Consider the following 22,824-nt stretch of genomic DNA (forward strand, 5'->3'; position numbering starts at 1 on the left):
TAAAAATACCAAAGTAATAAAGATCTTTTCAACCATTTTGACAGCTCAACATACCCATCACTCATCTATGTCATTGCTAATCCTTGAAACCGTAGATGGCCCTAACAAGTCCCAAGTGTATCTAAATTTTTCAATGGTTTTGTAACTGTCCTTCACATACAATTTATACAATCTCATTGAAGAGACCCTAAAACTGGAGTGTATCTTAAACTGCAGATTTTTTACCTGGATCAGTCTCCCGGCTCAGCTGAAAGGCGTGCTTGGTTATAGTGAACTGCAACCTGAAGTCAGAAACTGCAAAGAAGGAAATCCTGCCGCTGAGGTGTTTGATTCTCTGTTTTGATCTCAGTGGACATCTGAGCAGAACAGAATATTCTGGGCTCAGCAGCATACCTGGCCCCTTGGATCAGGATGGAGGAGCACTACCAAGAACAGGTCATCCTAGCCCCACTGCTGCAAGGGAGGTGCAGGCTGTTCAGCCAGACACAAATGAAACGCAAGCCTTAGATTTCTGACAAATTCCCAACATGGCCTTTGATAGGGTAAAACCTTGGCCTCTTCTCCAGCAGGTAAGAAACACTGTTTTGGTTGTAGTTAACATCAATATCAGTCAGCTGCCCAGTATATTAAGATCTTCTCAAACAGGCCTCACTGTGAACTATTTTTATACCAGGTATCCTGTAGCAGTCTTTATAAAAATAAATGAACTAGTGACATTAAGCTGAAAGGTAAGCAAAGGTGCTGAGTGTTAAACATATTAAGAGGGGAAAAAAATCTGTTAATCGTTTTATTAATGTTTTCTTTTCTGCAGAAATCCTTGAAAATGCTTGTAATTCTTTGCAGCTGACAGGCTGTTGATTTTGCAGAAAGAAGAGCTTTTTGAGTCCCTTAACTCCAAGTCACAGTTGTTCCTTGTTTTGACTGTTGGAGAATTAGTTCAATAACCTCCCAAATAGTAAGTGCCTATGCTCTTATAATTACATAAGAAGGTCTGCATCTGAGAAAAATTACAGTCAAACAACTACTACATTGAAACACAAGCTTAATGAGTTACACTGAAGCTGTGTAAGGGACTGTCAAATTCATTTTGCTGCCATATGAATTTTTACAATGCTGTTACTTCACTTGTTTCAATAGATTTAGTCCCTATTTGAAGGATTCACCTCTTTCACACACTAAGTGGCACTCAAGCATTCCCAGGCTCATGGGAAGTGGCAGCCATGGGTGAGGCTTTGGGTCTGTGATCTACTCTGTCCTTTTACTGTGTCCACAACAAAGTCTATGAGGCCCAGTCCCCAACTGTCCACTTGGTCTAGCACTAGTGCTGTCTTGAGGACTGTCATGGTGGTACCTTTTTGAAACTCTGGTGGGGAACTTCCAACTTCTATGCATGCCTCTGATGCTCATCTCCAAGCAGACTGGATATTCTCTACTTTGGGTGTGTACCTACCAACCACAGACTCCTGGTCCCCAAGTCCACCAAACGTGTCACGGACCAGCAGCTTTTTGAGTTAAGCCTGCCTGTTCCTGTGCCCTTGCTCACTCTTCAGAGCACATGGGGCGCCAGGATGTCTCACCCAACCCTACTGCCTACACCACAACATGACACCTGCTAGGGGAAATACAAGCTCTCAGGGAAGAGATGTGTTTCAGACCACAGGTGGAAACAGGAGCACATTCCCTCTGCAATAATGAATAGAAAGTTATCCAGGGACACCATTCCTACCAAATTCCTGAGGCTTTTTGGCTTTCCTAAACAGTGTGTGGAAACACCTGATGCTCCTGCTCTTGCCAGACACCAAGACTGGGCTTAACTAGCAGTTGGCTTCATGTGATCTGCAAGTAACAAGAGCCAGTCACCATTTTGCATGGTCGACCAGCTCCCCACCACTGAGTCTTTTCCCCTTGCTCTGATGATTTTATCTTCTCCTTTCTCTTCACCTTCCAAGGCAGTGAAAGGTGTACTGACAGCTCAAAAGTGAGTAAGAGAATTTATCTTTCCCTTCCCACCAAGAGTCATTGCTTGGCAGAACAGGCAATTGCATCTAATATTCTCACAGTAAAAATGAATGTGATAAATTTAGGTTATATTTTTAAATACTTTCAATCTTGTTCTTGTTGTCTTTACATTTATATCTTACTAAATACATCTCCAAATTTTGGCATGAGTGTTTTTGTTGAAGTGCTAGACAGGCTGAGGTTCCTGTATGAAAACACCTATGACATTTTTCACCGGTTTATGTTGACAGAATCATTGGCAGCTTTTTTTCTGTGGACCAACTTCTTCTAGAGACACTGAAAGAACAGACTCCAGGGTTTCAGGTTACAGAGGTCATATCACACAAACAGCTTTCATACGTGTCCTAGGTTGTCTGAAAAGCAGTGGCCCTTAACATACTGCTCTTGAATGAAAAAGGCTAGATAAGCCTCAGCCTTCCTGGTGATAAAACAAACAAACAAAATTTAAAAAGCACCATCAAATCATGTTTATTGTGCAGTGTGAGTGTGCTTTTTGTGTTTATCTGAAGACAATGTTAAACTTCCATAGTGAATTGTGTTAAGAAAACTTTTTAAAGGTAAGCTATCCCCATAAGGTCAAGTAGTTAGAAAAATCAGATATGTTATTTTATCCTCTAATTTCTATGAACCACATACAATAGTCAATCTTTCAAATGTACTATGGTCTTACATGCATTTTCCTTGGCTCTGTCCTCATTCTTGTTATCTGATCATTATATTATTCTGTGAATCAGCTGTGGATAGGCCCTATTATCAGAGGCCATGATCTTGACTTGATGAAATAAATTATGAAAAGGATGATAAGATTGAAACAGACTTGTACGATCATGAAATTCAACAAGGCCAAGTGCAAGGTCCTACACATGGGTTGGGGAAATCCTATGCACAAATACAGGCTGGGTGATGAGTGGATTGAGAGCACCCCTGCAGAGAAGGACTTGGGGGCATTTGTGGATGGAGGATTGACTATGACCCAGCAATGTGCACTCGCAGACCAGAAAGACAACCATATCCTGGGCTGCATCAAGAGAAATGTGGCCAGCAGGTCGAGGGAGGTGATTCTCCCCCTCTACTCTGCTCTCGTAAGACCTCACCTGCAGTACTGTGTCCAGCTCTGGGGCCCTCAGTTTAACAAGGACATGAACCTGTTGGAGCGAGTCCAGAGAAGGCCACAAAGACAATCATGAGGCTGCAGCATCTCCCTTATGAGGACAGGCTGAGAGAGTTGGGGTTCTTCAGCCTGGAGAAGACAAGGCTCCAGGGAGACCTTATAGCAGCCTTCCGGTACTTAAAGGGGGCTACAGAAAAGGTGGGGAGGGACTCTTTATCAGCGAATGTAGGGATAGGACAAGGGGTAATGATTTTAAACTGAAAGAGGGCAGATTTAAATTAGATGTAAGGAAGAAATTCTTTCCTATGAGGGTGGTGAGACACTGGAACAGGTTGCCCAGAGAAGTTGTGGATGTCCCGTCTCTGGAAGTGTTCAAGGTCAGGTTGGACGGGGCTTTGAGCAACCTGATCTAGTGGAAGGTGTCTCTGCCTATGGCACAGGGGTTGGAACTAGATGATGTTTAAGGTCCCTCCCAACTCAAACCGTTGTATGATTCTGTTCTATGTTTCTATGATCTTTCTTTTTTCTATTTCCCTAACTTTTCTACTGTAGATCCTTTTTATTTGTTCTGAATTGAGCATCATTATGTATTATTCAGTCTCAGTTAAAAATATACATTATACCAGAAGAAAAGTATTTTCAAAAAATCCTTCTTTTGCTACTTAAAGTATAATTACCTGGTCAGTCTTAAATCCTATATTCACCATAATCTCTTCTACACTCCCAAATTTCAGAGAAATTATTGGGTTAATTCAGGTCACTGCCTTTATAAATTAAATCTGAGAGGAACAGGAGCAGTAAAGGAGTAAACAGGAATAAAGTACAGAGCAGACAGTTACAGCAACATATAGGAATTATGGAGGGTTTGCCAGAAATACCAATCTCATGTGGAGACAGGAAGAATTACCACAGGGTACATATCCTCACATGGAGAAGAATGGAAGAAAGACTTCTTATTTCCAGCAAAGAAGAGTGGAAGACAGAATATTAAAAAAAAAAAAAAAAAAATCTAATTTTAACCCAGGGTTGAACAAGGAGATGCTCAAAGCTGCCAGCAGCCCTGAGGTAGTAACTGCATGGTTTTAAGATCATGCCACCATATCAGTACTACACCTGTTTTAACCCCCAACTCCCTTATCCCCATATCTCCCCGTGCTCTGTGGAATTCATGTTTTCATGGCTAGTGGGCATGGTTAAAAGCCAAACTCTGCTTCAGTTTATGTTGGCATCTCTCCACTTCACAATGAGAATGCAAAATCACTAATAATCCTCCTATGACCTTTCTGTAGTTCACTGGACTTTTGCAGTTGAGATCTTCTGCAACTGGCACTATGGACTGAGAAGGATTTAGACATTTTAACTGCTTCTGGTAACTGAGGACAAATGAAGGTGAGAATTCCCTGTGGAAATCATCATACTTAGGGTGGTTAACCTTGACATAAAACCAAAACAAAAATGTGGATGGTGGTGATATAAAAGATATGAGCTGTGAGATGAGGCTAGCTTAGAAAGCATAATTCCTTTGGGGAGAGATTGGGCTCAGTTTCTGCTTAGATAATAGAGATCCACTCTAAACATGGCATTAGTGGCATTCAGAAATCGAACACTGCCAAAACGAATGTAAAATGCTCTCAACATACAGTTAGAATATTTTTTAAATTAAATTCAGCACAGCATTACCTCACTAGTTACAGGATATTTTGGGGCTACACATTATCTGTACTTAGTTATACCAGGTTCAAAGTGAGATATGCAATGTATTTTATGGTCCTTCTAGAACTTACACAGTATGTACTGATGGCTGGAAATGGCATTCAATCTGTTTAGAGAGGGCTATGCCTTTTTGATAACCACTGCAAAAACTTTAGTGAGTGCTTTGTTTCTCAAATACAGACTGAATTTGGAATTTAGAAAGTGATCCCTGTTGTGTTAACTCTATTTTATTTTCAGTGAATTCAGGCAGCTTTGAGTAAAGCTTCAGAGGGGAAACGTTGACTATTCTCTTGAATCTGAAGAAATACAAGAAACAGGTAAGAGAATCAGAAAAAGAGATAAAATCTGTTGAAATTGAAGGGGATAAAAATGCCTTTCTAGTATCAACAATGGGTTTTGTTGTGAGCTGAACCTGAATGCAGGATGCAACCACATCTATTTTGGACAGTGAGCTTTAAATGACCCAGGTATCAAGACTACAAGTGTCACCCAATTGTGTTAATGCTTTCTTTGCCTGCCATTTGTTTACACAGGTTCCTTCTAACTTTACCACTGTTATTGGTCATGTATTCTTACACAGCCACAGAATGCAAACTCTTTGATAGATGGTTCTCATGGTGCTTAGGATGAGAATACAATGGGCTTTATCTCTCCTCAGTGTTCTCTTTTCTAGACTAAATCTAATGGCTATATTTTCCCTAATATTATTTGATTCTAAGTATCTTTTTATCTCTCTTCTGTTTTTGACTCTATCCAATTGGTCTACCTTGTTTTTATAGCAGGGTAGTCAAAACTGGACTCCAGCTGAGGCCTTATGTGTGCCGGATAAAGAATAATTACCTCCTCTGTGTTACTTGCCACAGCCTGTTACTTGTTAATAGCATCACATTTTTCACCTGGATTTAGTTTGTGATCGACTCTAACCTCCCTTCCTCAACAGTTTCTTTTTTCTAGCATGCTGCCTAGCTAGTTTTTCCTGATTTTCTATTTGCGTATTCAATTTCCTCTCTCAACTGTTGTCCTTTTTTCCTCCATTTCATAGTGTTGCTTTTGGACCATTTCTCTAATTTGTCAGGATTGATTTGAACAGCAACCACAGGCTCCAATATGCTTTCAGCTCTGTGTGACTTACAAATGGCATGGGTAGTCTCTCTACTGTCATTCACATATTTAATGAAAATAAGGAATAGAAGAGGGTGCCGCAGAAATATGTTGTCAATTTGTGAGAGAAATGTTGATGACAACTCTTTGAGTATGTTTTTTTCAATCAGTTGTGCATTTATCATAGAGTCATTTCTTCGAGATATTTCCTTCTTTGGCTTAGGAGAGTGACATGCAAAGCAATGTCATAAAAACTTACTAAACTCAATTGGAATATGTTACTGCTTTCAGTTTATCTGGCAGATGTTTCCAAAAGGGAAGGAGGTAATATATATGTGGTTTTTACCTTCTCTTTGCTCTCCATTTCTTTCTATTTTTTCTCATTTATGCCATCTCTCTGTTTCCCTTCCTCCTCAAACTCATAACCCAGTGGGTTTTGGTGAACTGGCTCAAAGAGAAGTGATATTAAATGCAGTGAAGGAGATAACGCATACCATAACACAATGTAGCACTTCCATAATGAACAAGAGGAGATGAATTCAGCTGATTTGTTCAAAATAACATTGAATTCAGAGGCAAACTCTGCCACCTTTAATCATAGTACTCCGTACTTCAAATAGTCCTATTGACTTCAGGGAGATGGGTATCTTAGCATGCTTTGCAAGAGCCTTGAGCAAACTCTGATACGAAGAATCCTGAGTAAGTAACTTCTGCATTTGCCCAGAGAACTGTGGCTGTGCAAGTGTTTAAAGGGAAAGCAGAATAAGAAAAAGACACTATGTAAAACAAATGTTTCTTGATATTCAGGAATACTTGCTTTTGATTTTTGCCTTATTGTGTGGCATGTTTACATTTTGTCCCATATATCATGTTTAGTACTGATTTACCTATCTCATAAAAGAAATGCTTTCTGCAGAATGCAAGATGATTCTGTGGAAATGCTGCTACAGATGATCACAGTGACCAAGACTTTTGTAGGTGATGGGACACACAGATGAATAATGAGACCAACTTACAATGAATGATGATAGTTTTGAAAAAAACTATTTAATTTAATGTCTCAAGATTTGGAAAAAGGGCTAGTCTGAGAATTAATGAAAAGGACAGGCTAATGCCAACTGCAAGAGTTTTCAAACTGTAGCTCTAGTTTAGATGGACTTTGTATCTGAGCTGGTATGACAATTCTGCTTCAATGTCCCCACATTAAGCACTATGAAGAATATTATTAACAAAACCATAAATGCCGTATTTTCTCTCCAGTGTACAAAAACAGTAGCCTAGAACTAAACTAGTTTGCGTGACATAGGATAAGCCAGTCACCTGAGCCTCAGGGTCTGGATCCTAGCTTTGTTATTTCCTTGCAAATAGCCATGCTAGCTACGGGCTCTGTGCTGGACAGCTGTGTGTGCAATTGCAGCCCCAGCCCCAGCACTTCTGCTTAGCTGTAGCAGCTGCACAGGCTGTTGGAGCAGCTGTGTATGATTCCTGAATAGGAGTCCGGTTCCCTGCTTTCTTGAAGAGAACAGTTCAAAACTGACCAGCAGTTCATCAGGTAAACTAGAGATAATATGGAATGATTAGCTTCCCTCATCCTCAGAAATTTTCAAGAAGAAAACGAGCAAGAAAACAGTTCAATAAATCAAGACATGTGACTTCTCTGAGGTTTCAGTAGTATAACTAATATCAGATTATGGCTTGGTCTTTGTTGATAAAGGAACTTTTTTTAATTTCCAAGGTTATCAGTGTTTTAAATGTTGTGGAAAGGAAAGGGCCAAGGTAGCTGCATAAGTATTGTCCCACATTTTGACCAGATATATTTTAAAACAGAGTCTAAAAAAGACTTGCATATTTAGTCTCTGTGAATAAACTTTATTTTCTACATGGCAATAACAGAAATGAATTCAAGGGAAATTACTCACATATGTCAAGAAGGTAATGTGCCCCTTCACTTTCAAAGGGTTGGCATCAGTGTAAATTATTGCTTACAGGTGTTAAGTAACCTCTTTGATGTTTTTTTTTTATTGGCTGACTCACATTTCTTAGGAAGATAAAAAGCCACTGTAATAGAGCAGTTATTTAATTAAAAAGAACTAAGGATTTTTACAGTAAAGAAATGGGTGTGGATAGGTGATTTTTGTTGAATATGCTTGGGCCAAGACTGAAAACATTTTACCGGGTATTCTCTTTACCTTTCATTTCCACATTACTATTTGTATCACGTGCTTGAATGTAAATTTTGTTTGAATAAAGAATATTACACTAACTTTTTTTGTCATTCGGTTAACACAAATAGTGATATTTAGAAATTATGTAGGCACTTTCTTATGATTTTAAGCTCCTCGTGCAACGTAGTCCTTCAGACTTACTGGTTTGAATCGTGTCCTAGATACTTTGCTTTCTGCAAGTTCAATGAAAATGAAACTTCAGTCAAATGTAATACACATGGACAAATTCCAAGAAGATTCTTGCTGCTGTATTCTCAAAGTGATCATCAAAAAGGCCCAATTTAAATAACTTCCTTTTCCTCCAAGCCCAAAATTTGTTAACACATTTGAAAGTGAAAAAGGCAAAAGTTAATTCTGTCTTCTTTAAATACCAGTAATTTCCCTTTGAATTAATTGCTTTCCTTTGTAGTGAAGTAAAGTTAGATAAGAAAATCTCTTCTTGAATTTCATACCTCCAAAATATATTTGCAACAATGCCTGTGATTCTTTGTAAGAAACTTTACGATGGAAAACTATAACAAAAATAAGTTTTTCTCTCCCCTTCTCTAAGATAATATCCTCCTTACCCCAAAAAAGGAACATATAAAGTCCTGCTGCTGGTTTGCACTGCAATAAAGCACCCAGACACATAGTTTTATCAACTGCTAGTATGCCTTTAACAAATCACAATTAAATATTAACAGCCGTGGAGCAGCATGGAGGGCTCTGCAATCCTTTGAAGGCATATTTGCCAATTAAACAAAGTCTGACATTAGAGTAAAGGTGGCAGGGATCCAAACCAGAGAAATGAAAGTCAACCACTTCAGTGGCATTCATTAGCTCAACAGACATTCTTTGTGTGGCCTGTTTCTTTACTACTGCCAAATCCACACCCTGTTCAGGAACTTACCCAGGCTCAGATAAGCTTATTATGGAAATAACACTTTGTCACCCTTTACAACTTGCTTCTTGTTAAATTATCTTTTATCTTCTTTGTAGTATTTGTCACCTCTCCTTGGGTGCCCCCTGTGTGGCCAAATGGTATTGTGTTTGATTTGGAATAATCAGGTTCCAAAGGTTAATTGAAGTTAATAGGATAATATTTTAAAGATTCCCTCTTCAGTATCATCACACAAGAGTGGTTATGGAGAGATATTTGGGCATATAAACCATGTTTTTTTGTTTGGCAGTGTGTGAATGTTTAAGTGGTCATTTGGGTCATCTGGTAATAGGCACTGATGGGGGTGAGAAGGAAAATTTGGATGGGAATTCTTTAGCCTGTACACGGCCTTCCCAAAATTTTGTTGTGACTTCAAACCCTGTGCTGAAACAGCAAAATGCTTAGTGTTGCCTCTGCATACTGAGAACATGAGGGGGGAAGAAGGACCCTTTCCACTACTCCTTTTTCTGCTAGCTGAGAGAAAAGCTGGAAGACCTTGGTGTCAGATGCTGAGCACCCTGGAGTCATGTGAACCTGAAGTGTAGATCACCCATGATACCTGCAGACTGCACACAAGCTTGTGTCCCCTTTTCTTCATTCTGCACCTTCATAGTTACCTCACTAACAGGCTCTCCTTCAAAGAGTTGGTCTAGCTATTATCTGTGCCTGGAAGAATATCCACACAGAGAAAGTGATTTCTGGTTTTATGCCATGAAGAGATAAAGATGTAGCAAGAAAGAGTGGAATTTAGTCTCCTCAGAAACAGTTAAAAGTGGTAAAAGCAAAACTGAGTATTACCATCCCCACCAGATCAAGACAAGTCTTGGGCTATCACGGCAGGGAGTAGGAAGAGGGATGGTGCTAGGATGGTGAAAGAAAGGAGGAGAACACAGGGCTTGTTGCTCCTAGCAGAAGGTACAGAAGCAGCCCATAAAAAGACTTTCTCCAGAAGTGGTCCTACTTCTGCAGCAATAGCTAGCTGTGCACAAACCCTGACCCCAGCTTTAGCACAGACACCAAGAGACCTGACCTGTGTCCGTGGGTGACAAAACAGGCACCAGGGCTGTTTTTCTGCATCCATATGCATATTTTACCTATGCATATCCCTGTCTGTTGTTGAGATCTACACTTCAATACAGAGTTGTCCAATCTTGCTGTGCTATACACACATCTTTGCCAACATTCTCATCTGCAGTTAAATACCTTTTTTGTTTTCTGGGTTGAAACACTGCATTTCATTTCACTCATCCTCCCACACAGACACAGGGAAACAAGATATTTATCAGTAACTACAAAAGACTATAGACCCAAGTGAAGAGAGAAAAGCAATTTCTTGGGCAGATACTTACTTAAATGACCATCATATTTTGAATGGTTCTTTGTATTTGTCATATTTAAGCTGATGCCTTAGTCTGTGTTATAATATGTATCTGTTGGTTCCCAGGATTTATAATGACATGGAACCTTACTGACAGAGAAATTTAGAGATTTTATTTCTATATTCTATATTTATTCGTGTATATACATCATGAATATTCACTGTAGTCACACTAACTGCATTTTCCATAGACACATAGAAATGCAGTTTTCACTGAAGCAAGAAAGAACATCTCAGAGTTGTACTGGTGTGCTTAGGCTTCATAAGCAACACTGAAACATGTCTCATTCAACGATATTACTGCTCATATCTCACATACAACTTCAGATTCTCTTTCACTGTTGTAAAAAAAGGCCCTATTTAGCATAGCATACACTGGAAAATTCCTCTCCTAGAATACTCACTTAAGAGTATTCTTCTCCTCACATATTTCTCACCAATACTCACATAGGAGTATTCTTCTGCCTGAGACAGATATGAGAGAAAGGGAATTAAAAAATGAGATTTCTTTGTCAACATCAGGAAGAAAACATCTTTCTTCCTTGCTCCAGTAATGTAGGCTTCCTCCGAAGTTGCTGAACCAGTGCCTCAGCAGGTGTCTATCTGCCTTGAAGCTGCTGGTGTTGTGCAAATTTGCAATAGTGAGGGGTTTTGCTTCTAATCTGCTGATTTTGACATCACCCTTACTGCTGATTTAATGAGCCTAGTGTCATAAATAGGATTACAGACCCCAGAGGTCTAATTCTCAGCTCCTGAATACACTGAAGAGTAACAGTAACTATGGTAAATAATTACCTCAAATCAAATCAAAATTACAGCTTTAAAATTTGAATACCGGAAATGTTTGTTCAGTGATCTGTATGGTGGGAATCACTCATCTTTTAGCTCCCAAAGGAACAAAATGGCACCCAACGAACAAACATCAACATACAAACCTTTGCAAACACAGTATAGAAGGCAACACTGAAATCAGCTGGAACCAGCTGAAACCAGTGGTTTTGCAGTGGGAACGTGGTTGAACTGTGACTATTCTGTTCCCGCAATAGCTTTTTTTTTTTATCTTTTGGACTCGGGTAAAGTCAGAACCTGATTCTCAAAGTATAGATGTACCATGCAGTTCTCAGAATGTGATGGGAATTAAATAAATGCTTCAAGAAGCTAATCTTTATCAGGAGAGTTAAGTCTTGTTCTGTGCTTGCTTTATGACTAATTTTCAGATACTGCCTGATTACCAGGATGCCCACAAGGTGTATTTGGTCACCTGGACAATTATAATAAATATTCTGCTTTTATGTCACTATTCACATGTATATTTTAAATCACTGTTTGTAAAGGAGGATATTTTATAAAAGTGGAGAGCCAGTGAAGTAATTTGCTAGTAACCTGCGGAGGTTAGTAGAAGACCAAAAGATGGGACTCAGACCTCCTGTCTCTTATCTGGTATCTTCAACCCCATTGTCTCTTACAATCACCAGCCAGTTTTCACCTGTTGTAGATTGGGCTGACATTAGTGAATGCAATCTGCTTTAGGATACATACATGTAAATTATTCAGGGTATTTTCTAGTATTTATCAGCAATGCTAAGTAAATGACGTTCCTAGATGTGATTAGCTCTGCATATCCCCAGATACCAATGCACATATGTAAAATAGATGCAGCTATATATTTTAGCATACACAAACATGCAGTCATGAGTGCATAAAAACACTTCCTCTCTCACACAGATATGCATACGCATATACCGCTTGTGGCAGATAAAAATAAATATGCCATAGGGAGGCTTTTTAGATGAGCATGTATTGTGCTTGCCTTATCAAATTGATGAATATGATTATAATTTGTGCAGTACTACAGAACTGTATTCTAAATGAGATTAAATACCATAAAGATGCTTACAAAGATTCTATATAAGACCAGTTTCCCATGCAGAACAGCAGAGTTAAACCAAAGGAGGCAGGAAGTAGCCAAGCAGGAGAGGGAAAAAATGCACAGTTAAGCAAAAGAGTTGAAAAATTAGGCAGCAAAGGAAAGAGAAAATTGAAAGCTGCTTATATTTACTGTAGCTGTTATATGTGTTCTGCTTATTTACATAAGGTCTATGTGATTATCTTCTCTGCTGTTCAGTAAGAACAGTCCTTACTGTAGTATCTGCCACAACACATGGTACTTTTTTGTTATCTCGTATATGCAGCCCTCTTATTAAAGAAACACACTAACCAATATGTAATGTGAACTTTTGACCATTCACAATGTTTGGAGACGAAGAATTTATTCCACCATTAGCAGCTGCAAAGGGCCAAGTTTGTATTCCCAAGTATGCAGATTGCTCTGTTTTTATGTTAGGCTTTGCAAAATTTTTGTTTGTTCTTTTTTTGTTGCTCTCTGTTGTGTTTGAAAATACAGGTTCTCCATTCTGGACTTTAATGCAGTTCTGAGACCAAATATTACACTCTATTACTTGCAAACCAAGGCCTTTTCATGAAAATGATGGACTCTCTTCTGGGCCTTAATTTCCTCAAACGTTGTTTACTCACCCTGCATGCCTAAATCTCCACCTTAAATGTTCTCCAAGTATCAGCCTTCAATATTCACTTGCTATGGAAGAAGCTGTCCACTTTGCCCTCTTTCTGTTGTACTGGTAAATGGGATGTATAGCCGATTCTCCTCATCTATCAGGGTGGGTGTCATTAAATCCCATTTATATTGTATCTGGTATTTTGCTCACCTACAGGAAATCCAGCACCATACTCGAACTTCTAATCCTGAGAGTGATAGCTCTTTGATGACCCATCTTTCATTTTATTCATAGCAGGCTCTGCCCAGTGCTGTAGACAGAAGAGGACAGGAGTCAGCGCCTCTGCAACAGCGGTCTCACACAGCACTGGGTCAGTTCTGGGTCAAATAACTATTTGTCGTTCCACTGAATCTTATTATTTATACCTGTGTTATACTGGGACTATTAAATCCTTGTTCGTTCTTTACAGAAGCATCAATTTGACTTCAGATAAATGGTTTCACCCCAAAGGAAAATATCTGTCAGATATTGGGTTCTTCCTCATTCATTGTTTCTAACTTTTACCGTAGGTAGGAATGTATAGTATGGCATGACTCATATAAGCACTTCTAAATAAAACATGGATTTTTGTCTGGTAAGGTGGCTTCATAGCTTTCAGTTTTCAGTTGATCTAATTTTCTGAGATTTTTGTAAACAAGACAAAGCTGAAATTAGCTGGGAAGAAACTTTTTCATAGTCCAACAAAGAAAATTATGTTCTTCTATTTGACAAGACAACTTGTTAGAAAGAAAAGCTAAACTTCTTAGTAGTGACTCACCCCTTTATTGTTTGTCTCTAGTCCCTTTTTAATTACCATTCACATCAGGGTACTTTAAATGCCTTTTTTTTTTTTTTTTTAACATTTCAAAATCTTGGTGTGTCTGGACTTCTAAGGAGGGATCAGTCAAATTATATTTTTCTAGTAATTTGACCAGCTAAATACCAAATACAAGCACACGAATAGCTATTAAAAGAAGGAAATGTGAGCCATTGCTCTGGAGTTAAAATCTTTTAAGTCAAACTGATTTTGTAGTCACTAAAGACAATGGTATTGCTTCAAGATCAGAAACTAGTGAAAACACAGAGAAACATTTTCCTGGTCAAGGTTTTTTTAAGGTTTTTTGCCTTTAAATATTCACAAGTTCTCTAAATAGCTTACGAAGTTCCCATTAAAAATCAAATCCTTGACATAATTACCAGACATGTGCTCCCATAGAATCTAGCTTTAAGATGTGACCTAAAAAGGTGCAGGTGTTTGTTATTTTTTCCCTAATCAACAGCTGATTAAACACTTGTTATTGTACCTGGGCACTAATTCCCAAAACAGGGTTCTACCTAACCATCTAGTCCATATCATAATCATTATCATTCACCTGAGCTTTCCTTGCGTAATGACACCTACATGTACAATTTTGATTTGAAAAGTACAACTGTATAGCAGTAGTCTGTGCTCATTCAGTTACCACCAACTTTTACCCACAGAAAGGAGAATGAGTGTGTGCACTTCTAGATATGTTAAAAATAACATGTACATTTGGTGAGAACAGCAGCATCATATGCTTCTAGGTGGGTACTCAGTTACAGATTCATACAGAGAAAATAGTGCTCTATCTTTCAAACCATTTGTGCTTTGTTTACTCAAAAGGGCTTTCTAATTTCTTTTTTTAAGTTTGGCATAGTTGTCACTTGAAATATACAGGAATTGTGGCTCAGATCCCATAGGGAATACATAAAAGACTCCAACACATCCTGTGGTGGCAGAAGACTCTAAAGCTGGTTTAAGGATTTCTTCTTGGCAAAGCAATTCACACAGATATTTTAAAACAAAACCAAGTGCTAGTCTTAAACCATCTTAAGACCTTCATGCTACATCAGATGAAGGAATTTTGAATTCACCAGTGACAGAAAATTATTAATAGGTTATCCGTCATTCCATCATGAGCAAGAGCTCTTTGTACTGTCTCTTAGACTGCTCTATGTGGGAGAAGAAACATTTCACACTTTCATGATTTCTTCTCGTTTATTTCCCTTCCTAGAATGCCAGGACCACACTGGCAAAATGGTACTGAGGCACTAGAAATTAAACAGTCCATTGTTTGAAAATGGGGTTGGAAAAAACAGAGCAAGATATGGTTTAGTAATTAGGTGCGGGAAATATTTTATCAACAGTGCAAGAAAAAAGGAAAGATTTTACCAGGAAAGATAATAGGGTAATTTTTATCACACATATGACAAAGCAATGTGGGATAACCCTGGGAGATGTGAAGCACTGCAAAAACACACAAGTGTAAGCACTGAAAATCTGCATTTGAGAGGTCTCAGTTATGAGGTCATTAGTAACTCAAAATGAAGAACTCATAAAAGCTTTGGGTAAATGTTTACTATTTAACTAGCCTGTACCTGGGCTGGTCTTCATCACATGTGTCTGACCACATATGCATTATTAAATTGTCTTTTCCTCCTGATGGCCATCTTCATGCTTTCTGTAAGGGGCTAAATCTATATATCTTTTCTGGTATCAAACACAATAGAAGAATTAACCAGACTAATTGCTCCATTAGCTAAGAATGGCTGTGTATCACTATCCAAGAAATCAAGAAAAAGCTCACTACCCAAGAAATCAAGAAAAAGCTAATATTCCTTCAGTCCTGTCCATGTCTGAACAGGCAAGTTTTCCTATGTTGACTCAAAACTAGTCTCAGTCTCCTGGTAGTGCCCTTATAACCAACTTCCCCCCAGAATCCAAAGACTTGGGTGTCCTGCAAGCTGCCTAGCAGGTGATGGGAGTAACGCCACCAGATAGCGAGTTGTCCACAATCCTCCAGCTTTTGTTCTCGATTAATGAAAACATTCTTGGCAAAAGTTTTTGCTTTAGTTCACTTGCGCTCATCCAAGAATTCCAGTTCATGTGGCACAATGTGAATGCCCCCAGCCATTGCTCTTAATCATGGCCTTGCTTCCAAAAAACAACAAAATAAAGCCAGAGTCCTATTCTGTTATTCCTGGCTGGAGTGTACTGTTGGTTAGCCAGCTTTGAACACTGATTTTTTCAGAAAAATGTATCAAACTTCTCAATGAGTGCACTCTAAAGCATTGGGTTTTGTGGATTTGGGGTTTTTTTAAGTAGTAGTAGTAATAGTACTATTTTCACTGGAGGCTATTCCATCAGAAAGAACAGTCTGGACAACAGTGTTTTCCTACAGTTTCTATGACTGACCTTGTTCTAACTAGCTTGAGCAAGGGCAGCTCTAGATTGACAGTGAGAAGGGTTGTTTTTTCTTCAAAGCTTTCTTTCTAAACAACAGTGTAAAAAACGCCCAGTTCTGTTCCTTTTCTGCCTCAGTTTACCTCAACTATAAAATGGAAGTGATCATTTCTGTTGTAAAATACTTACAACTGTGGATGGAAGGCATTACAGAAGAACTAATTACTGTTATGCTTAAACATTCCAGCATTGTGATTAAGTGATTTTTATGCCTTGATAATTATATTTCACTAGGGAAGAGTGGGCAACCATCCATCAAACTTCCTGGCTGTGACTGAAATTCTAAGCTGACAGAAATTTTGTGGTACAGTCATTGATAACCATGGTTATGAATAGCTCTGAAACAAAGCTGTGAAAGAATTCACAGCCTCTTCAGACTGACATTATTTATAGCACACCCCAGGATGAGGTAAATTTCAGTCACGTACAGCTTGTTTAAAAGCTGAGTAAATTTTTATCAGTCTCCTGAATGCTAACAGATGAAAGACTGTGTTCAAATCTTTAGGCCTTATACAGTAGATAGCATAGCAAGAGCTAATTGGTGCTGCTGGCATTCAGTGTCAAGGTTAACATGAAATAAAGCTGTTTTACAAAATTATTATTTATTGTTTTGTACAGATGGATTTGATTTGTAGTTTGGAAGTTTCACAAAGCATCTGTAGTACCCAGAAGAAAGTAAAAAGAGTAGAATAAATAGAAAATGTAATAGGTACACAGCATGGTTGTAGAAATACATCCACTTCAGACAGCTTAATTTTAAGAACAGCTTCTGAAGTCCTTATTTGGCATTCCTTCTTACTAAATCAATGTTGAGCAAGGGCCACATGATTTTACTCATAATTAGGTAAGAGCAGTTTGTTCCAGGTTTGTAAGGAACATAGGCTCATTTTACAACTTCTTCCTTTCATGTCACTGGGATTTTTGAAGAGCGAAGATCTCAGTAAGCCAGAATTAGCAAAATGTTGGCCAAGGAGTAGTCATATCTTGGTCTGACCACAATATGGCTAAAATAGGCACTAGTCCTGACACCCCAACTTCCATCCATGCACATGTACACTGTTGTCCTTTGCTGTGTCATGACAATATCAGACAACATCCCATCTCATCCAGAAAGCCCTTTTGTTGACCTTGATTGTCTTGTGGCAGAATAACACCTTTGAAAGTCTCTTTGGCAGAAAATAGAGCACATTTTGGTTCCCAGGAGGACAGATGCAAAAACCAGGTTAACCACTGACGATAGCAGCAGTCAAACCAGCTATTGCATATTGGTGTGAAGTAGAAAGACAAAACACTGTTCTTGCAAACCAATGCCACAGCAATGTGGCACTGAAGTTGACTTCAATATGACTAAATCTGCAGTGGAGGAGTGCATAACCTTTTACAAATGTACAGAGTTGTAGCTTTCTGTGCAATAAATAATGAATGACTCAGGCCCGAACTTAGCCATTGTAACACAAGCACTCTGTTGTTGAAAGATTGGGAAACCTCCACTCCAGTGGCATTAAGATTATTTCATAAAGCATCTAAGTTCCCTAGATATTGAAGAGGAAGACCTAGATGTCTAAAAATAGGATTCACCATGACTAGCACACATAAAGAAGTGGAGCCTCAACTAGCAAATAGAAAATGCCTGAGAGAAAAAAAGCTCTGTTTATTCACCTCCTCTCCACACTTTGCCACTGGCAGCTCTGTGGTAGGTACTTATGTGAAACAAGGATTCAGAGCCAAAAGCTGTCTTCAGGTTCCAGGTATCAGCTTCAAACATTTCCACAGAAATTACTGTCTCACTTTCTTTCGAAATAGGCAATCAGTTCATCCTACTCTTTCCAAACTAATCTAATGGTTAAAACATTTACCTCCTCAGCCTAAAGCATTCAGAGCTGCACCTCCTGCTCCCCTACCCAGCAGGTGATGGGTAAACACTAGGGTGAGGGGAGCTGTGTTTGCCAGTTCTCCTCCTGCATCTGGGCCACTCTGCATCGTGGGGCAGAGGCCCCACGGTGAGAGCTGCTTCTGTAAGCCCACAGATAGAGGACAAGGCCTGAGCAGAGTTGAAAGGCCAGGGCTTCCTTCTTTATCAGGAGTGCCCTATCCACAACCTTTAGACTCAGTTGTGTATTGAAGCCCTGTCTAGTTCACGTGGGTTATTAATATGGGCAGCATGTAACTCTTAAACATTAAGTTAAGTGAACTAAGATATTTATTGCTATCCTTTATATGTGAGCATTTGTCATTCTATACCTCTGACTAACTTTAACAAGAGTTGAGGGATTCACATTGAGAGAAGAATTAAACATTTTCCAATTAATGACATCAATGCAGCCCTTGGCACATTTTCACAAATCACTTTTCTGTGCTACATAGTAGTACTGTATGGAGAAATAAGGGCAAGCTTTACTCCTGGAGTTCAGCTGGCTGCCCTCAAGACTGCTTGGAAATGAGCTGGATAATCCATCTCAAGAAAGAGTGCATGAAATAATAGCTTCTATAGACAGTGAAGTTATAAAAGTTATTTATTTCTCTTATAATAACCCTAGTTCATTGGAGGGGGGTGGAGGAAAAAAAAACCACAACTGAAAAAACCCCAATCCTGTACAATAAAAGGCTCACATTGTGGATTGCTGTAATTTCATTTAACATCTAGACACCCATATGCATTTACTGCTTTGCTGGGAGGTTTTAAATACCCTGAGCTAATTATAGGACAATATTTTCCAACTTACAAGGGTTAAATTGAAAGCACTGCTAATGAGATACTATTCCTGGCTATTAAACTGAAAGAAGAAGGGTCTATTTAATTATAAAGTATGTTAAAAAAGCATAATCATCTTGTAATGTAACAGCTCTCATCTGGTTTATTATTTTTGTGCACATTTATAAACACTGCCTGGCACATTATTGAATTGTTTAACATTTATGTGAAAGTGGTTATTCTACAGAATAACACTATTCATACCATGAGTCAGTCTTTATTTCACCAAGAATATTTCATATCTACAAGACATATTTTGTCTTTTATCAGAAGTAGAAAATAACAAAATGTGAAGGAAGTGGGAAAGACAGGCGGAACTATTAATCTTGTCTGCCAATACCTCTTTATGTTTTCATGTGGCCATTTAAAATACTAATTCATTTCACTTTAAAGAGCTATGAAGAGTACTGCAACTAGCAATTCTCAACAACCTATGAAATGAACTAAAAAGTAAATTATGTTCTTTTTCTCATTCTTAGTTACAAAACCATTTATAGTACAGGTTGCTCTTCCAGAATGACTTGTTCAGTAAAACTCACGTTTCTAAAAAACTGAAATGTGAACAACTTTGAGAACTAATTACTGAAAATATGCCAAGAGTTGCTTGGATGTCAGTTATTGGAAAGCTTTTAGTCCTCTTTTCACAGCAGCCACATGACTTTTGTTAATTCTTTGCCTTCCTTCAGCTGGCAAGAGCTGCTGGGAGTTGTCAGGTGGCTGTACCCAATGCAAGGTCACTGTGAATGGAAAGGTTAGCTGTGATTGAGATTAAGGCAACTGAGATGAGCCATGGAAAGGAAGAAGGTGGTCTCTGTTGTTTGGCTGATATGCAGGTACCATGTGGTTAAAGGCAAGGCACAATAACTTGAAAGTTTCAGAGCACATCACTGTGTAGGGTCTCTGGCAGACTGCTGGGGACTTCTTGCTGTGGCAGTTGTCAGCAGATAAATTGGAGATGTTTATGCCTATGGGTTTAAGGACTAGTTTGTTAAGTTAATTGCAAACTTAACAGAGGCCTTTCTTGAACTTCTTGAACACCCTGAACTCTGAAGTAAGCAAAGCTTTTGACTGAAGGGAAACTGTACACATCTTGCAGTAGATCAAGGACAGACTAAAGTATATATGTTACAGTGGGTACTGGGGCATTATATATCACTTCAAGAGGGTGAAGTATCTTAACTCTTTATCTCCTGGATTTAGAAACTGAGGTTTTATTAAACTAGATGTTCTGAAAGGTCACAAGTAATTACCAGCTGTCATTGGCTCTCTCAACAGCTTTTTGTCATAGAATTTCCTTGACTGTATAATGGAAAAAGAATGCAAATATAAGAAGTAATTGTTCATAGTTATCTTATGGGCCTACAGTTTGAACCACTATTCTGACCAGATATAACTGGAAGATACTATTTATCTTATTGGAGCAGAACAGAGATAAGGGCCATAATTTCATGTATGTAGTTGCTCATAAACATGCTGGGAGGAATTATAAACAGTTGTGACTATTCCATTATCTGGAAGTCAAGCGTTTGAAAGAGAATTGATGTGTTCCTCTCCTGTCTTCCAGCATCTCCTAAACCATACAGGTCCATATCTTTTTATCACTATTTTCCAGCTGACTTTCATTGATTTCTTCTCTTATTAAGCCACTAATTACCATTTTAGTAGCTATTGGCATACAAGATCTTGCTCCTTCATGTCTGAGGCTCTTTGATGCTGTCCACATCTGTTACTTGCAGCAACTGACTAGTCACTTGGAGATGGGATAATTCTTTGATCATCTTGTCTGAACTTGCATATTAAGAAAGAAGAAAAATCTCCCTAAAAAGCCTGTCCTGTGAACAGAAACACAAGGAAGTGTTACTCTAGATTAGCAAGTCTAGATGTTCATGTGGGGAGACTGGAAGAAGAGCTAGCTCTTGCTAGATACAGTCCAAGCTTTCCAGATCCCACTTTATGCAAGGAAAAAGAGGATGCCTAGGACTTCCTGGCAGCTGCCTCATTTTAAAAAAACCCTCTTTTATGGAAGAATAAGAAATGGAGCAAGTTGCAGCACAGTCCTCATATACTTTTAATTACATGGGAAAGGAGAATATATGGTTAATATTTCCACTTGAAATCCTTTTACTTATTCTATTTCCAACATATGTCATTTGCTTTAGTGCTCCTTACCTTGGTTTTTCATTTCTCTCAAGCTGTTCCTGCTGTCTGAACTGTCTCCCATCTTCTTGCATCTTTTGCCTCTAACCTAGCCCACAGGTTTGTATCCTTTTGTGTGATCCCCATCTTGAAAGTATTTGCATGTGGATTGTAGTCTCTTTTTGAACATAATTTGGGCAGTTTTATGCTATAGAGTGATTACATTTCCCCATGAGGAAAAGAAAACAAAAAAAAAAAGTGCTAGAGGCACAGAATATATCTACATTGAGCAAGTGGTAGGACAAAACTTAATAGATGTGTATCTGTGGAACGAAATAGTACCGAGGACCAGATGTCAGCAGTGAATGTATTTCAGGGCCTTTATTTTGGACTAGTTCTAGTCTGACTGTACAGTTTAAATACTTGTTACCTGTTGAAGCGCATTGCACGTTCTCTTGCAGTACATCTTCCAGTTTAGTTTCACCCAAAAAGAGCACAGTTTGCACACTCTGAGACCACTCAGTAATGCAAACCAAAGCACAATAACGGGGAAGATGAGGAGGGTCACTTCAAAAGCATGTTCCTCATCCAAGCTAAAACACTAATGCACCTGCACCTGTACTGAGGCAAGATATTTCCTCTCCCTTCCCTCTTCTCCCCTAAACTCTGCTTTAGTAGTCAGATGAACCTGACACAGCCTGCTCCTATTCCGTTGATATTGCATATTCCAGTGGAGCACCCATCTCTTAGGGAAAAGGATAGTATATATTTCTTTTGGCAACTCTGCCTATGAACATTCAATGTAATATGTTTTGTTTTGCCTAGTCTTGTTCCTGTATGGAAATGTGGGGGTTTTTGTCAATATCATTTTTAGTTTGGCTCATATTTCAGTGAAATAGAGAAAATACATGATCCTGTTAAAGCACTTCTCTGGGAATCATGGAACCATGGCTTTTTTCCCATGTGCTCGAGTAAGTTGCTTTATTCATTTGGGTAAAGGCATTAAAATCATTTATAAATTTAGGTACTATTTCAGTAATACTAAGACACATTGTTGATTACAAAATCATTATTATTATGACTGGTCAGAAAAGATGAATGGTGTTTTGCAAAATATGTCATGTTTTGACATTTGTTATAATTGCATATTCCCTAGAATTTTGCATTCCCCTTTGAATTATGAGAATTTGCTTCAGGTCTGAGTTTCCTCCTATGGCTTTTTGAGTGATATCACTGGCTTCAAAGATATCTTCCCAATGAGACAGATATGTTTCTGTGACAGTGTGAGCATTTTAAGATTAAAAAAAAAGTTCATTACAAAATCAGCAACGAGGATACATACAAGGGGACTTCTGGGACCACTGAGTTTATTTTCATGTTTCTGCAGACAAGCATTTTAGCAATAATCGTTTTCCTAAACCAATTTAGCATTATATGTGGTTCAGCTTTTTGTTCCCATTACTGGCATTGGAAAACTGCTCTAGACTCTCATTTATTTCTGGGTGAATTAATTTTTAATCATTTATATCTAGTCATTCTCATGCCACACTGTTCTTCCCAACTTGATATTGAATTGCTTGATATATTAATGGAAAACTTTGTTATTTTCTTGCAGCCTGTCAGCCTTCATTTTGACAGAATGACACAGCA

Source organism: Strix uralensis, chromosome 3 (genome assembly GCF_047716275.1).
Source record: "Strix uralensis isolate ZFMK-TIS-50842 chromosome 3, bStrUra1, whole genome shotgun sequence".
Classification (NCBI taxonomy): Eukaryota; Metazoa; Chordata; class Aves; order Strigiformes; family Strigidae; genus Strix; species Strix uralensis.